This window comes from Balaenoptera physalus, assembly GCF_965194825.1.
Source record: "Balaenoptera physalus genome assembly, chromosome: 10".
In the NCBI taxonomy this organism is placed as follows: Eukaryota; Metazoa; Chordata; class Mammalia; order Artiodactyla; family Balaenopteridae; genus Balaenoptera; species Balaenoptera physalus.
Window position 1 is genome coordinate 94,149,554 of NC_138889.1, and position 12,497 is coordinate 94,162,050.

Sequence of the window (12,497 nt, forward strand, 5' to 3'; positions counted from 1 at the left end):
AATGAACTTATTGTTAAGCTATAGTATTCAAGGCTTATTTTGTATATAAAGATTCTATTAAGCAGAAAAGAACAGGAAAAAATAAAATATCCTGGATATACAGTTACAAAGTTTATGGTTTATAAGCTTTCTGAGCTGATATGAAGTCTCTAGAGAGAAGCACCTTGAGGAGAGAGAACATTCCATATTATTCGTACTTTAACTTCTGGACTAAACTGAAGAATCTCACACATGCAGGCAATCATTAAATAATTGGTGAACTGAAGAAGGGAAAAATCAACATGAAAACACAGAAATGGTCATTTCATTTTCTATTTTGCTTTGGCTGCTGTATGCTATCTGTACTCTTCAAAGTGCTGGAATTATCTCTCCTCTTGGTCTATGTGGCTCTGATCTCTCTTCTTCTTGAACTCATCCCCTACAAGTCTCCATTTCCAGACATGAAGTCCAGCTGCCTTGCCCTCCTTGCTCTCCCTGAGCACAGCAGTGACAAGCCCCTTCAAGATCCTTCCCCTGAGAGCATTTGTATTTCTGTTCTCCCTGCTGGAATGGCTACCATGATCACCCTCTCAAAAATAGCACTCTTCATCTTCCAACACTCTTTAGTTCCTTACTATGCTTTATTTATCACATCTTGACATTACATTACAGATTTGTGTTTTTATCATTTCCCATTCATACATATGCCTCTTATAGGCTGATACTGCATGTTGCTCCCTCTTTTATTCCTAGCACCTAAATCAGTGCCTGGCACATAGAAGGTGCATAGAAAATTTTTAAGTAGGATGAATAAAAGAATAAATTGCCCTCTTTGACAGTGCTTTTATGGGAAGTTTCCTCAAATTTTTTTAAAGCTAATGCTTTATATTAATATACTTTAATAAAATAAAAACAAAGAGAAAAACTCACTATTTAATTATAAAGAGACTTTAAAGGATATGAAAAATGCTTCATAGGAAGTAAATATATTTAAAACAATTAGGTACTAAGGAAAATCAACAAACTACCAAGAGACAAAATAAAGGGTAAATTTTAAATGTGCTAGCTGCCCACCCAAAGGCCATTTTCCTTTTCTTCCTTAAAATCTTAGTTTTAGTTTGGGGCCTACACTGAGCTCCAAATACAAGACTGCACTTCCCAGAATCTTCTCTATCTAGGTATAGTTAATCATATAACTTAATCATATAAGTGCTGACTAAATGAGATATACACCAAAGTGTTCTATAGGAATTCCAAGAATTATGCTTTAAAGGAGTAAATTCAGATTAGAAATGACCTCATAATGTTCTTTCTCCATTTTTCCTTTCTGCTTCCTGGAATGTGAACATAATGGCTGGAGCTTTAGCAACCACTGAGGACCATGTTTTGACCTTGGGCTGAAAGATCTGTGCTAGAATGTTGGATCAGAGACAGAGAAGAAGCCTGAATCTTTTATGATTTTGTATAGCCCTCACACCAACTTTGCACTATTTTCAGACTTTTCCAGGAAACAGAATAACCTTTATCTGCTGATGCCACTGTAGTTTTTAGTTTTCCGTAATGTGCATGAAGTAAAGTTCATATTTCATGTGAATATCTTAAAATATCCTTAAAGTCATGTTTATTGGCCTGATAGTGCACTTACCAGATTGGGCAGTAAATGTGGAAAACATGCTTACCAGACTCAGTAGTGAGTCTGAGTGATTAAAGAAGTACTGTTGTGGCATCATCGTTCTTACTGCAATTGTTGATATATTCACCACCTGTTTAGGTAAGGACATCTGTCAATTTTCATGAGTTCACTAAGTCCTGCATAAATATTAATTAAGCACAGTAGCTCTGAAAAACAAACTGAATGCTTGTTATTCTGGATTTAAGAGCAAAGCACTCAGCGTAATTACATGCTCAGATTGGAAACTTCTTGTAGTTTGTAAAAACACACAATTTTTACAGGGCCTAAGCAAGATAAACACAAGGAAAATAAAAGAACTATAAGAGCATTAAAAAAATTTCCGAAGCTACTAGGAAGCTAAATATTTGGGAATTACAAATGATTTGTTATATCTATTCCAGTATGTACAAAGAGTTAGATTGGGGATTATCTCCTAGTGAAAAGGTAATAATAATAGCCAATACTTCTAACAATAGCCACTATGTATGGCATTCTATTAAGCTTTTTATTGTATTAAATGTAAATTACATGTAAGCCCTTTACAAATGATAAATGATGAATAAACATCACAGCAGCATTATGAGGTAGGTACCATCATTATCCTGGTTTTTCTGATGAGGAAATGGAGGTGTGGAGATGTTACATAACTTACTCAAGGTCCCACATCTAGTAAACAATAGAACCAGGATTGGGATCCATGCAAGGAAGCCCCAGATTCTGTGTGCTTAGCCATTGTGCTATATTACCACTGTAAGATGACTGTAAAGAAACCACAACTTGGGGAGCAATCACTGAGAAATTCTAGTGATGTGGCTGAGCTGGAAATACTGCCAACTAAAGGAAACTAGGCCCACGCCATAGAGACTGAGATTTAAATTTAGAGGTTTAGGCTACACATCTTGGAACCATGATGCCAGCAACACCTGGAAGTGTTTTCCTGCCCTGCTCTCTTAATAAAAGCTGAATGTCCCACAACACTTAAAAGCTAAACTCAACTTAGACCAACCATTCTCAACCCATTTCTCAAAATAGCAGTGGACTCATATTTTGAGGAGTGTCTCAAGTAATTTGTTATGATATGTGTCAGAGTAGCAAAGCTTGGAAATAATGTCTTCATTCTTACAGACGATATTCAAGGTTGTGCTTGGTCATTGTTTTTCTCACTCACTTGCATTTTGATGTTCTTCTTTGAGTAAGAACAAAAGGAGTGGTATTTTGGTTAATGTGATGAAACTGGGCATCGCCAATACCCGTGTGGATACGTTATGTGAGCATCATCTATGGACAAAATGTTGGAAGAACTGATATAATAGAAAGAACACCGGACTGGAGTCAAGACGCCAGGAATCTTGGCTCTGTTATTTAATAGCTGAATGGCATTAAGTAGATTCCCTCAAACTATAATTACCTCCCTTTGCTGGTAGGCAAATCAAAACGGCATTAGCTGGGACACCTTGATCCCCAAGATCTGCTTCCTCTCATTAAATGATGTTTTGATATATAATGGCCCCACTCAGAAAGCTGTGAGCAAAGGCAGATTTCAGCCCATGTGACGGAGTGAGGTTGAAGCATTAAATAAATTAAGAATGAATTTCTTTCTTTTCTACCAATTGCTGTGTTGATTAAGAATCTAATACGTGCCAAGTTTTCTGCACTATGTTTTACATACTCGGTAATCTTTACTACAACCCATGTGGTAGATAATATAATCTCAAAAAAAAAAAAAAAGGAGCTCAGAGAAAATTTTAAGTACTTGTTCAGGCTCAAACCACTAGAAAATGGTAAAAAGAGAAATTTAAGCCCACAGCTCACTAGTTGGAATAAAGGGTATTTAAACTCAGACCTAACTCCATGTTGTGGACTGAACTGTGTCCACTCCCACAAAAAAATTGATATGTTGAAATCCTAACTCCCAATATGACTGTATTTGAATATAGGGCCTTTATGGAAGTAATTAAGGTTAAATGAGGTCATAAAGGTGGGGCCCTGATCCTATAGGAACAGTGCCCTTATAAGAACAGACATACACACTCTCTCCCTCTAGGGTGAGGACACATGCAAGAAGATGGCCATCTGCAAGCCAGGAAGGGAGTGCCCACCAAAATCCAACATGTTGGTACCCTGATCTCAAACTTCCATCATCCACAACTGTCAGAAAATAATTTCTGTTGTTTAAGCCACCAGGTCCATGGTATTTTGCTAGGGTAGCCCAAGAAGACTAATATACACCAAAAGTTTTCTTTGCTGTTTTTATTAAGCCATGCATAGTCAGTGTGCTCAAAAATGCCTGAAAAATAAGTGGAGGAATATTTGAGGAGTTGGTGAGCTCACATTTTATATTAGATGTTGTTATTGGTGCTTCTTGGAGTTGTGCTGGCACAACCTGCATGGCTTTACCCCATGGCCCTTGCTACTATCTGCATAATTAACATTAACTAATAAAGTAAACATGCCACTGGGTGCCAAATGCTTGAATGGTCACCCTCCAGGACTACTATAATTCATGCTATTTATATTTGTTCTTCTATTGTTTCTATTCTATGTCCACTACCAGTATCTCCATGTTGAGTACAATTTTTAAAAATGCTGTAACAATCCATCTCCAACTAATACTCTTCACATTATCCCCATGATATGAGTATTATCTCCACTTTACAGATCGGAAAGGTGGAGTTGAGAGAGCTGCCAAGAGTTAGTGATCAGTGGCAAAGTCAAAGAACAAAGTCAGGTCCCTATTCAGTGTTTTCCAAACTATAACCTCTAAACTTGCCCGTATAACCAACTTTCTTACTAAGCACTTTCACATCCACTATTTTATCATGTTTTAAATATATTTCCCAGAAGCCTAATCCATTTCAGGATGGCAGGAATTATTTCTAGTCCATGCAGTGGACTCTCAAAACATACCTCACCAAAAACAAAAAACAAAATACATACCCAGCCAAACTAAATTCAGCCCTTGGGGGTGCCACAGATTAGCTGCATCAACTGCTGTCCAGATAGCTCTTGGAGCTACAACGGTTGTTGAACAGCTTCAGGAAAATTCATTACATTGATTAGTCCAATTAACTCAGAAACCAACATATAAAAACAGGCAGGAAACCCCTGCTGGGTCCAAGAACTAAATAATAGACACACCCTTGGGGTCCATGGACATTTCCCCATGTAGTGAAAACACTAAATCTGGAAAAAGACCAAGCTCAAGAAAAATAAATAAATAAATAAAACAAAAGAATTAAGAACTGCTAGGAAGGCAAAAAGCCTAAGGAGAGACCTCAAAGGACAGGCACCCTTTGCCAAGCCCAAAGGCCAAAGAACTACGAAATTTTCAGAGCACTCAGGAAAACTGAGAGGGAAAAGGTCTGTGAGTTGAGAAACCTGGCTTTCTTTGTTCAAAGCTGGTAATGGAATTAATCTGTTTTTGTGAACAAATGGACCAAATAAGAAAAATAAGAAGGGAAATTCCCTTTGTTAAAAGTTGCTATTCTTATTAGAACTAATAAATGAATTCAGCAAGGTAGCAGGATACAATATCAATATACAGAAATATGTTGCATTTCTTTACACTAATAATGAAATATCCAAAAGAGAAAGTAAAAAAAAAAAAAAAAAAAAAAAAAAATCCATTTAAAATTGTGTCCAAAAAAACCTAGGAACAAACTTAACCAAGGAGGTGAAAGATGCACAAGCTGAAAGCTATGAAACATTGATAAAGGAAACTGAAGATGATTCAAAGAAATGGAAAGACATCCCATGCTCTTGGATTGGAAGAATTAATGTTATTAAAATGGCCATACTACCCAAAGCAATCTACAGATTTAATGCAATTTCTATCAAAATGCCCATGACATTTTTCATAGAACTGGAAAAAATAATCCTAAAATTTATATGGAACCAGAAAGGGCCCAGAATTTTCAAAGCAATCCTGAGGAAAACGAACAAAACTGGAGGTATAACCCTCCCAGACTTCAGGCTATACTACAAAGCTACAGTAATCAAAAGAGTGTGGTATCGGTGCAAAAAAGACATATAGATCAATGGAACAGAATAGAGAGCCCAGAAATAAACCCACACACCTACAGTCAATTAATCTACAACAAAGGAGGCAAGAATATACAATGGAGAAAAGACTGTCTCTTCAACAAGGGATGTTGGGAAAGCTGGACAGCTACGTGTAAGTCAATGAAATTAGAAAACTCCCTCACACCATATACAAAAATAAACACAAAATAGTTTAAAGACCTAAATATAAGACATGACACCCCAAAACTGCTAGAAGAGAATATAGGCAAAACATCCTCTGTCATAAGACATAGAAATGTTTTCTTAGATCAGTCTCTCAAGGCAAAACAGAAAAAGCAAAAATAAACAAATGTGACCTAATTAAGCTTAAAAGATTTTGCACAGCAAAAGAAACCATAAACAAAATGAAAGAACCTATGGACTGAGAGAAAATATTTGCAAACAATGCAAATGATGAGGGGTTAATTTCCAAAACACACAAACAGCTCATACAACTCAATATCAAAAAAACACAACCCAATCAAAAAATGGGCAGAAGACCTAAATAGACATTTCTCCAAAGAAGACATACAGATGGCCAACAGGCCTATGAAAATATGCTCAACATCACTAATTATTGGAGAAATGCAAATCAAAACTACAATGAGGTATTACCTCACACTGGTCAGAATGGCTATCAACAAATGTCTACAAATGATAAATGCTGGAAAAAAAAGGAACCCTCGCACACTGTTGGTGGAAATGTAAATTGGTGCAGCACCTATGGAAAATAGTATGGGGGAATCCTTAAAAAATTAACCATAGAGCTACCATATGATCCAGCAATCCCACTTGGGTATATATCTGGAAAAAATGAAAACTCTAATTCAAAAAGATACATGCACTCCAATGTTTGTAGCAGCGCTACTTACAACAGCCAAAATATGGAAACAACCCAGGTGCAAATCAACAGACAATTGGCTTAACAAGATGTGCTATATATACATAATGGAATATTACACAGCTGTAAAAAAGAATGAAATATTGTCATTTGCAGCAACATGGATTGACCTAGAGAATATTATACTTATTGAAGTCAGACAGAGAAAGACAACTACTAATGGTATCACTTATATATGGAATCTAAAAATAATACAGCTGAATCTTTATATAAAACAGAAACAGACTTACAGACATAGAAAACAAACAAGGTCACCAAAGGGGAGAAGAAGGAAGGAACAGATTAGGAGTAGAGGATTAACAGATACAAACTGTTATATATAAAATAGATAAGCAACAAGGATTTACTATATAGCACAGGGAATTATATTCAACATCTTGGAATAACCTATATTGGAATATAATCTGAAAAAAAAAAAAAAAAAGCAACTGAATCACTTTGCTGTAGACCTGAAACTGACACTGTATTGTAAATCACTTATACTTTAATTTTAAAAAAAAGTTACTATTCAGTCATTGATCCCTTTAATATATTATCTTGGGGTGCCATTCTCATTATCCACTGTTTGTGGTAAAGTTTTTACTTAAGTGTGAAAATAGAGTCCTTATCTGCTTCCCTTTCCCCTTGCATTTCTTTTATTTTCTACTGAACTGTGTAATTGCTAAAGCTACAGATTTCTACTCTGACTAGAACCCCAGCTCTACTACGACTTTCATATTTACTGCTAAAACTTACATACTGAAGACGAATCTGGCCTTTTTATTTGTGGTGGAAGATGGGTGGATTATTCTGGTAGCCATCACAAGCCCCCATGTTCTCAGGGCTAAAATGCCCACATTATTTTCCAAAGTTAGGCAACCCAAAATACCAAGACACCAACAGAACACTGATTTCCCTTATCCTCTCCCTGATTTTCTCTATTATTTGTGGATCAGACACTGGCCTCAGAGGTGCAAGGTGGCACCTTCCAGGGCTTTACTTTTTGTCCCACTGGACATTTTTTTTTTCCAGGAGGAAGACAAGGCTTTTGTGATATCAGATGGATCATTGGATTAGAACAGTCTAGCTCTCTTCTAAAATGAGATTTAGAAGTAGACGATGGGAGAGAAGGGAGAAAGGACAATCCAGAAAGAACACGAAATTTCAAGAGAAAGAGCCAGGGGATTCCCAGAAACTAGAAGACCAAGGATAAAATCTTTCTGTGAATATCCCGAGTTATGAAACAAAAAGTGAAAGTGAAAACAAATTGCATCATCAACATGCCTGTCAATGTTCTTCTGCACAAAGGAACAGAGTTGGTAACAAGTTGTCCAAGTAATGGGAAGACCTCAAGTTCTTTAGAGGGGTGAGGAGTATCGGGATGGACAACAAGATGCCAAAGTCAATCTTTTTAAAAACACTGATTACAGGCAGACAGCAGTCATCACAGAGCATCTGAGGAAATCCAGGATCATTTTCAGTTCTCGGGAAGGAAGTCATTAGGAGGTTAATCAATTTTCTTGTTAGCTCATTAATAACGGTATCTGGTTGCACATTATCTGTAAATTATGGAAGATCAAAATTTAGGAGTGGTGTGGTTGGAAAGACTGAAGGAGCATAAGGTTTAGAAAATCTATTTTATTATACCACATGGAATTATTATGCCAAATAATTTCTTCCATTTCCTACTTACATATGCAGAAACTTTGATAAAATGATTAATGATAGCTAGCATTTTTGATGAATGATTGTTCTAAGCACTTTGTTTTGTGTTTACATGGATCACCTCATATAATACAGTAACGGTGTAGCATATTTAATATACGTTAATACATATCCCCATTTTAATTAATTTTTAAAGTATTTCATTTTTAAAAGAAGAAATATTTTTAAATGATAAATAAAATAATCAGTGTGTTATACTAAGTGTCTAAATCAATTTCTTAAATCAATCTTAAGTGAATACCAAAAACAAAATTTCCATTTTATAGACAAGGAAATTAAGGGCTAGCAAGAATAACTCTTGTGAGAAACAGTGAATACAGATAGTAAATAGCAAAACCAGGATGTAAAAATATTATTTTATATATTTTTCAGCTATTAACAAATTATAATTGGAGAGAGAGAATATGATGGAAGGAACATAGATTTTATAGTTAAAAAGTGTCTGGATTGAGTCCCAGTTTTATTATGTACCAGGAATGTGTGTGTTTAGGCATATTTTATAGCTTCTTAATTTCCTCATTTTTAAAATAAAAGCAATTCTAGCTACTTTGCAATTCTGGTATACAAATGAAATGAGATAACGCATGGATACTGCATAGTATATATGTATAAGGTAATAATGATAACAGGCTTTTTTCATTATTTTGTCAATATAATAAATTTATTGAGTGTCACTCAAAAATGACAGACAGTATTACTATTTTTACAGACCTGGCACATGGTGGGCACTCAAATGATATTAGTGCCTTTTCTCATCCTTTCTCATCTCTCTTTATACAAGGACTACTCATTCATGACGTAACTAGTGAGCTAAATACATAAAATAAGAAAATGAATTTAAAAAGCAACAATTCGGAAATACTGAAGTTTAATTGAATAAAAATATGGCCCTGACTACACATTTTCTTATTAAAGATAAACTTTGGAAAGAGAGAATTATAACTACCCTTACAAAGCAATTAGGTTCCTTTTAAAAATGAAGTCATAGGTAAAGCCAAAATCTAAGACATAAGTCTATTACATGGCACCTAAGTGTCAATATGTGTCAAGGTTTAAAATGTGACGGATATTTCAGTGAGATGAAATTCAAGACAAATATAAATACCTGCAATTTCCTTACCATCCTGTTTAGTTTTATGTGATAAAAGCTCTAAATTCTAAAATATTTTACATTCAGATCTCCTTTGAGCCACGACCTATAACTCTCATTAATTTTACAGAACTGTCTGCCTATGATTGTCTGGCATGTTTGCTTCAACAACATGTTTCCCTTAGATTTGAATTTTAACGATAAACTCAATCAATCCCAAGAAAAGAAAGCAACAAATTTGCTGGAGTAAGGAGAGGCCTAGAGAGAACTGTGGCCATCAGTATTCTCAGCATGGTGGGGAAATGCATGTCCAAGAGCTACTTAGAGAATCACTGAACATTTAAAATTCTAGACTCAATTATGAAATAAAAATGTGGCCTGATAAAATATTCTAGCTGACCTACAAGTCAACAAAGGACTTTAGAATAACTAAGAGGCTCTTGTGGTTTTGAATCTTTAAATCTTGGGACTAAGAATTTATATACACACACACACACACACACACACAGATATATAATACACAGACACACACACACACACACAGATATATAATACACACACACACACACACACACACACATAATGAAACCTAGGGTAGAGTTCCTGATTCCACACCATAGCCCCATGGCCCTTTGAGTCTCATCTCCTACTTTCTGTCCACACACTCATTCTCTTGCATCCACATTGATCTCCATGCCATTCCTCTTCCAAGCCACGTGTCAACCACCTCAAGGTCTCTGCACTTCCCAGTTCCTATGCCCGGGAAAATTTCCCTCTAAATATCTTCATGGCTTGTTCTTTCACCTCTTATTTTCCACTAAATGCCTCCTCAAGATGTCTTTTCTGACCACTCTATTTATAACTGCTGTCACTCCTCTACACTCTGCCCACCTCTTGGTATAGGCTCTGAACCCTTATAACTATCTAGACCTTTGCTCTCCAATATGGTAGCTACAGCCCCATGTGTTTAAGTTTATATTTAAATGAGTTAAATTAAATAAGATTTAAAATTTAGTCCTTCAGTCAAACTAGGCTTACTTCAAAGGTTTAATAGCCACATGTAGTCAGTGGCTACTATACTGGACAGCACAGCTATAGAACATATCTGTCAATGAACTTGACATTTCTATGGGACAGTGTTGCTCTAGACACGTGTACACTTTATATAGTTTACTTTCATACTCCCCTCTGCCAATCCATCTATATATATCCTAAATTGTAAGCTCCAAAAAAGTCAGTACTATTGTCTGTTTTGTTCACTGCTCTACTCCCAGTACTTAGAATAGTACTTGGTCCAGAGCAGACATTCAATAAATATCTGTTGAGTGAATAAATGGATTAAAACATAACCATTCATTATTCCCCTTAAAAAGTCAGAACAGTTGCATCACTCCTCCTTAGAGGAAATTTCAGAATGTCAGATTACCCTCAGCTGCATTTCAGCAGGGCCACTTTATATATTGCTTATAATTGTCCAAACACCGCTGAACGTTAAATCTTTTAAGACTATGGTTTCCTGTAATCACTTGTCTTTTGTGCTAGAGTAAAAATCACTGAAATGTGTTAAGATTTATGGCAGAAAAGTCTGTCAACTCCTAAGCCTGCCAAAAATTGTTAACCATCATAAAAGTTTTAGAAGTTGAGCGTTTCATTTGAATAGGCTTCTCATATCCATACCATGCCATGGAACATACATATAGATTACTGGTAGATGGAGGCCATCAGTCAGTCTATTTCATTTTATAGTTTAGATATGCATTTTCCCTGTAAAATTCATTTTTATTCCTAATTATACTCATCAGAATGAAGGCCTAAGTTTGAGTGATCACACTCTTCCTTGGGTGACCTTGCAAAGAACAAAAAGTACTCCTGAAACTCTAATTCATTATTGTCAATACTGTACAGGATTATTTGATATGTATTAAAAATCCGTATTACTAGGCAACGCAACAGCTGTCAAGTCAGATCGAAACAAAAATAAAACTCTAGATCTGTAGCTATTGAATTCATTTTTTTTAAATTTTGAAGAACTGAGTTTGTTTTTATCATATCTTCCTTACTCTAAACAAAATGGAACTTAATGGTATATTAAAAAGCACACAAAATATTTAAATAAGAATACTTAAAAGAGAAATCACACATAATCTTATAATCCAAATGCAATCCCTGTTAACATTTTGGCATATTTCTTAGTTCTTTGCAGTCTCTTTCCATCCTTATTTTTTAAATACACAATTCTATGTATCTCTAATTGACTTTCAGCTTTCCTCTCTTAAAACTACAATAGTCCTTGGTATTCATGTGTTCAACTGTTGTTACTTTATTTTGAATTGCCCTGACCTGTAATGATCTGTATTTTCCAAGATACAAATTTGAATCATGCAGGGACTGTGAATAACTTAAGCTGATGAATGAGTCTATTAGATTGCCTATAATTTGAACCTCAATGTGGCTCTTTTGCTCTGTCCTCATTGTTGTATACGTAATGACTCGCATTCATGGTGACGCTCTCATTGGGAGGTAGAATACAGTGAAGAGCGCCAGTCACGCTTGGGTTCAGATACAGCTTCCATCCCTCCATTCAGTCTGCGGATATTCATTTAGCTAGGCATGATACTAGCCTCTGGATATACATGTAGCTAATTTTGATTAGAGCTTTCTGTGTTCCTGGTGCTGTGCTAACTACTGTACGTGTGTATCTCATTTGATCCTCAAACTGTCATTATCTCTGTTATGTTGTTAATAAAACAGATACACAGTGAGAGCAAGTAGTTTACACGTGATGGAGCAACACTCGAACTCAGGCATTCTGACTTGTCTCCCTCCTCTTAGCCACCATTGCTTCATTGGAGGTGCTCGGTCTTGGGAAACGTATTTAACTGCTTTGCGTCTCAGTGTATTTTTCTGTATTAAATAAGATTCAGGGCAACTCAAGATACCCTGGCACATTGTAAATAACTAGTAAGTGTTAGCTACTATTATTATACTATTAATAAAAACATAGACACCTTTGAAGGGAACAAGAAGAATTCCTTGCCGATGGCAAGAATTTACCGTATATAATCATCATTTTCCCACGGTATTACAAT

At 35.7% G+C, this 12,497-nt stretch overlaps 1 protein-coding gene across 16 annotated transcripts in view; it reads right to left on the minus strand.

Annotated features, from left to right (window-relative positions):
* LRRC4C (leucine rich repeat containing 4C) overlaps positions 1 to 12,497 on the minus strand; it is a 1,215,963-nt gene that overhangs the window by 83,644 nt on the left and 1,119,822 nt on the right. The window contains exon 1 of one of the 16 annotated variants that reach the window (XM_082410485.1): positions 1,659 to 9,906. The exons of the other annotated variants lie outside the window; for them this stretch is intronic. The gene's annotated coding sequence lies outside the window, so the exon portion shown is untranslated. Of the gene's footprint in view, positions 1 to 1,658; positions 9,907 to 12,497 lie in introns of those variants that run through there. 16 annotated transcript variants of the gene reach the window in all.